This window comes from Megascapheus bottae, chromosome 9 (genome assembly GCF_031878675.1).
Source record: "Megascapheus bottae isolate mThoBot1 chromosome 9, mThoBot2.hap1, whole genome shotgun sequence".
Lineage (NCBI taxonomy): Eukaryota > Metazoa > Chordata > Mammalia > Rodentia > Geomyidae > Megascapheus > Megascapheus bottae.
This window is the reverse complement of record NC_143517.1, coordinates 2,514,958-2,520,964: the sequence shown is the minus strand read 5'-3', so window position 1 is coordinate 2,520,964 and position 6,007 is coordinate 2,514,958.

Genomic DNA, 6,007 nt, shown 5'->3' with positions numbered 1-6,007 from the left:
ATATGAAGAATCATTATTCTGAGCCAGGTCTGGCAGAAAACTCAGAGAGACTATTTTTAATTAACCAGCAAAATGCAGGACAAGAAGTGTGGCTCAAATGATTGGACTTGAACTCAGAACCCATGGCCAGTGCTCTAATACCTAAAAAAGAGAAGCCAAAAAAAAAAGTGGGAGAAGAGAAAAGAACAAAAAAATTCTATTCCCCTTGGTTATATGGTAGATATGCCTGTTCTAAACTAAGTTTCAGAAAGGATTGATTCAATAAGTTAAAGTTTTATTAAATGAGTTATCTTGACAATTATTCATTACATATTGTACACAGGTATAGTTTATTGTCTACTGAGATAGGGGTGCAATGATCTCATTACCAACTTCTGCATTAACTTCACAAGTTTGACCGAGAGCAAGGCAAGCTGTCATCATTTCAGTTTTACAGATGGAAGCTAGAAAGTTCTGATACTGAATCCTATGCACAGGCATTTGGTAACAAGTGTGTGTCAGGAGCATGCTGGAAATAAACTTGAACTGATGTTTTCTGCTATTTCTGGGAAGTTTTATGGCCTGGTAACTCTCTTGTTTTTGTTCCAATCCTAGATTTGGTAATGCCTTTGACAAACTGGAACAGAAACAGGATACCTAAGTTTTTATAACCTTTGAGATGCCTATGAATGCCTAAGAATTAAAGGAAAACATTAGGATAATGTGAAAATACTGGTATTTATGTACCAATTCTCAGGGACAGAATTTTTTTCTGTGTTAGTACAATATTTGTTTAAGAATAAAGAGAGCAGTGAGCCTGTGGTTCTCATCTGTAATTCTATCAACAAAGTAATCTGGCAGGAGAATTGCAGTTGGAAACCAGTTTGAGCAAAAAAATCTGATGCATTATCTCCACTTAACCAGCAAAAAATCTGGAATAGAGGCATAGCTAACGTGGTAAAATACCAGTTAAGCAAGTTTGAGGCACTGAGCTTAAACCTCACATAAAAATGACACCCAATGTTTTATGATAAAAATGGAATCTTGGCCAGAATTTGGCCTAGTGTTAAAGTACTTGCCTAGCATGCATGAAGACTCAGGTTCGATTCCTCCCTACCACATACACAGGAAAAGCTAGACGTGGTGCTGTAGCTCAAGTAGTAGAGCTTTAACTTTGTGAAAGCTCAAGGACAAAGTTCAGGCCTTGAATTCAAGCCACAGGACTGGCAAAAAAAATGTAGTTCTTGCAAAAAAAAAAAAAGAAGAAGAAAAGAAAATGGTGTTCTTGTTGCTCTTTACAAACACCGAAAGAAGTATTTTACATAGTTACATTGTCACTGAAATGAAGGTTGGTATTTTGGGGGAGGAAGGGCATTGTCCCTGAGCTCTTCAGCTCAAGGCTACTGCCCTACCCACTGGAGCCACAGTTCCAAATCTGGTTTTCTAGTAGTTAACTGGAAAAAAGTATCATGGAATTTAGTGCCCAGGCTGGCATTGAACCGCAAACCCCAGATCTCAGCCTCCTGTGTATCTAGGATTACAGGCATAAGCCACTGCACCCCACAAAGGTTGATCTTTTCTTTTCTTCTCTTCTCTTCTCTTCTCTTCTCTTCTTTCTTTCTTTCTTTCTTTCTTTCTTTCTTTCTTTCTTTCTTTCTTTCTTTCTTCCTTTCCTTTCCTTTCCTTTCCTTTCCTTTCTTTTCTTTGTGAGTCCCATTGCTTGAACTCAGCCTAGGCACTGTCCCTTAGCTCTTCAGCTCAAGGTTACCACCCTCCCCTTGAGCCAAGCACCATGCTTTGGTTTGAGGGATGCTTTTTATTCTCCAATACAGTCTCTAGAGAAACAATTACTTCTCAATAACATTCCATAATTGTCAATAAACTCATGTTTTATGTTAATCATATGTTACTGTAATATTTTAAGATGTGATATATATGCATATACATATGTAATGTATTCATGCATGTATGCATAAATGTATCTCACTATATATGCATAAATATATCTCACAATATATGCATAAATTTATCTTGCTATATATGCATATTAATTTTTTTCTCCAAGTATTGCAGTTTGAACGAAGCAAGATTTGTGATCCTGAGATCACTTTCTTGGCTGGGGCTGTACTGCTTGACCCATACAAAGAGTTTGGTTTTGTGCTATTGATTTTGGAGACAGTCAGAGCATGAAACCCCACTGGGTTCTGTCTTTGATCCACCACATCACAACCTCCTGAGTAGCTAGAATTACAAACATGAACAACCAATGTCTTGCTAGATATAATATACTATTAATATACTGTTAGAAATTCTTTTGTGTGTGCGGGTCATGGGGCTTGAGCGCAGCATGTGAGCTGTCCCTGAGCTCTTCAGCTCAAGGCTACCACCCTACCCTTGAACCAAGGCCCCCTTCCCACTTTCTAAATGTTAACTGGAGATAAGAGTCTCAGGTCCTTTTGTGACTGGGCTGGCTTTGAACCTTGATCCTCAGATTTCAGTCTCCTGAGTAGCTAGGTTTACAGATGTGAGCCACTGGGCTGAGGACTATTAGGAATTTTTCCCATCAAATAGTTACTCTGTAATTATCATTTCATGGTACTTTCTTCTTATTATGTTTTTGTTTGTTTGAGTTTGTTTTTGTTTTTTTTTTTTTGCCAGTCATGGGGCTTGAACTCAGGGCCTGGGCACTGTCCTTGGACACTTTTTGTTCAAGGCTTGTTCTCTGCCTCTTGAGCCATACCATCACTTTAGGCTTTTTCTGTTTATGCGTGAGGAATCAAACCCAAGGCTTCATGCATGCTAGGGGAGTACTTCTGTAATTTTTAAAAAATAGTGTTAAAACATTATATAATGGCTAAGCATTACCTTAACTCATGTGATGCTATATCTAGGAGCTTTCTAATGATTTTATGTTAATTTTGTAACAGAAACCACAATATATATCCTTGTTGGAAGGTTCCATAACAAAATCAACAATATGCAAGGTGTGATGCCACATTCTGATCCCAGCACTTGGGAGGTACAGACAGGAGGTTGAGGAGTTCTAGACTACGTTGGGTTTAATTGCAAGTTTCAGAATGCACAGAAATAAACTCTTGGAAAAAGGAAAAGAAGGAAGAAGGAAGGAAGGAAGGAAGGAAGGAAGGAAGGAAGGAAGGAAGGAGGGAGGGAGGGAGGGAGGGAGGGAGGGAGGGAAGGAGGGACTAGTGGTAGCACTATATGGAAAATGCAAATGGATCATTCCTTTCTTGAGTGGAAAATAATGCAGGACTTGCTTACTATGTAAATCAGATAGAAAACCTAGTGAAAATGTAGTTAGTGGCTTATATGTACAACAAATGCTGCATTAGCATTGTTTTATCTTGTCAAGATATGAAAGATTTTCAATTTAATTTGAATTATAGCAACATTTTCTTAGGGACATGTTTCCTATTTACTCAACACAACTTTTTATTTGCCCAGTCATCAGTTCAACGGACAGGTCTAAAGGACGAAGACAGGTACACATAGAACAGGCTTATTCCCTACTTAGTGTCTCTTAGATAACTTAGATTATGCACAATTGGTAACATCTTTGCTTCTTTTCTATAAAGTCATTTTTTGTTCAAAAAATATTCTTGGCATTGGTGATTATATGATGACCACCTCATGTTTTCCACAGATGGCTGCAGTGCAAGTCTGTGGGCAGAATTATTGGAACTGGATTTCAGTGCAGAGCCTCTAGTTATGACATAACTACCCACACTACGAAGTTCCTGTGAAAGGTCAGAGCATGAAGTGGAGCCAGTTTTCAGAGAGAAAGTGAAGTGTTAAGTTTGGTTAGCTAATCTAAAGGCAGGAAGAGGACTGAAAGAAGAAAAGATCCTCAAAAGTCTCTAGATACAGCATACGTAAGAACCAGGCCATCGGAATGAATCATCATTCCAGGTGCAGACTGTCTCTAGTGTACAACTGCACATTGTGATCTAGAAGACGTTTTCAGGCTGACATTGAGTGAGTCCACTGAGGATTCTTAGCATTGCTTCTAAGAGGATATGCCACTCTTCATTTAAGCCCATGACTCCATCTCTACAATTCTTGTTTCTTCTTTATAAATATTTGAGATTAGGAATGTTTGTCCTTTGCACATTCCCAGAGTATCACCTCATACGAAATACTCAATTAGTGAGTGGACACATCAATAAAAGATCTCCAGTAAACCTGTTCTTGTTCTACACAAGTGACTTCTACATGAATACTTTCCATAGATTTTTAAAAATTATTAATTATGTCATTACTTATGAAATGAAAGCAGTGCACAGACACTTAGAAATGAAAAGAAAAATCCCAGTGTGAAGGGATATACTGTGTTGAGGAGGAGTTCACAAGAAAAGAAATGCAGCCTAAAGAAAGTATGAGGCGCCGGCGGATCTAGGCTGGGGACATTCTTATCCCTGACCCCTGCTCTAAAAAAATCAGATACTCCAGAAGCTGAACATGAGTTTCTTGTTGAGTGTGGCTATATAATTCAGGGATGGCATTCATAGTACAGGTAAAATTATTACCAAAAATGGAGTGATAGAGGGACAATTATTTTGTAAAACATTTTCACTTAGATTCTTTTTCTTTTTTGGAAGACGCAGCACCGCTTTCCTAGAAATAGGAACCTAATAGTTGTGTGTAGCTTAAGAAAGAATTTTAATATATGTGCATGATTAAAATTGGCAGGATTACACGGATGAAATAATGCTTGGCTTTTCATTGATCATTTAAATCTAATGATTTAATTAAGCTTTGGTATGTTTTAATTCATCATTGAATCCCAAAGAAAGCTTACAAGTGTCAGAATACTAATTTTTCTAACTGATATGCAAAGCAGGAAGTAAAATTGTATATAAACATTATTGTAGCTTATTAAAGACTACTCTTCTTGCTGCCAAATATATTTTAATCATATGTATTCACATATATATCAAATAACTTTACCCAAAATTCATTAATCATTGAATACTTATAGAACTCACACAGACTGTAACTAGTCATTCTCAGACACAGGGCATTGAGGATATTAATATTTAATTTCTTATTTCAAACTTCTAGTAGACTCTACTTCACTAAATTTCCAAGTAAACTCTACTTCACTAGCTTGTACCATTGAGTTCTATTCTTAATTTCTGTATCTTTATCTTCTTCTTAGGAAGCCTTTACTCCAGTCTTATTATAATAAATGGTACCCAGTGAACCTCAGAATCAAGAATTTAACAATTGTATGAAATGTTGAAAGCTGCATAATTAAATGATTTACACAACGTATGAACCAAATAATTTTGAATAAATTGAACACTGAATTTACACAATATATGAAACAAATAATTTGATTAAATTGAATACTTAATGAGTATCAACCTTTCAAAAAATCCACGAGTCTATCTTATATAGCAAGTTTACACTGCACATGTACCTAAGCATATTAACTTCCATGTCACAGGACTTCTCATGTGCTTAAGCCTTTCTGCACTCTCTTCCTCTGTCCTTAGTGAGCTGGATAGAAGAATGCTGGACACTTTTATGTACACTACAAGTATCCATCCTAAAAATTATTTACATGGGTATATGTTAAAAATAGAACACTCTGAAAATGTTAATACAAATGGTATAACAAAATTGATCTCAATCAAATCGAACTGAAAATAGGAATTCAGGAATTAACTCTGGATTATGCCATTGGAAAAAAGGGAAAAGTTTTCAATTCAAATGGTACATGAGGTCTTGAAAATGTGGCTATTTTAACAAAATTGTGTTTTTACTGAGTATAGAAGTGCTTTTACTGGATACAGAAGATTTTATTCTATTTACAAACAATATTATCTATATTAAAATACTGATTTATGTGACCAATATTTGTTCAGGGATGTTTCCCAGTGCTCATTAAATCAGGCATAGCCAGCCACTTTTTAAAGATACAAGGATGACATGTATTTTTATTTATTCAAGTTGTTTAATACACAATTTTGTATTTAACAATAAAGAACTTCAAAATGACGAGATA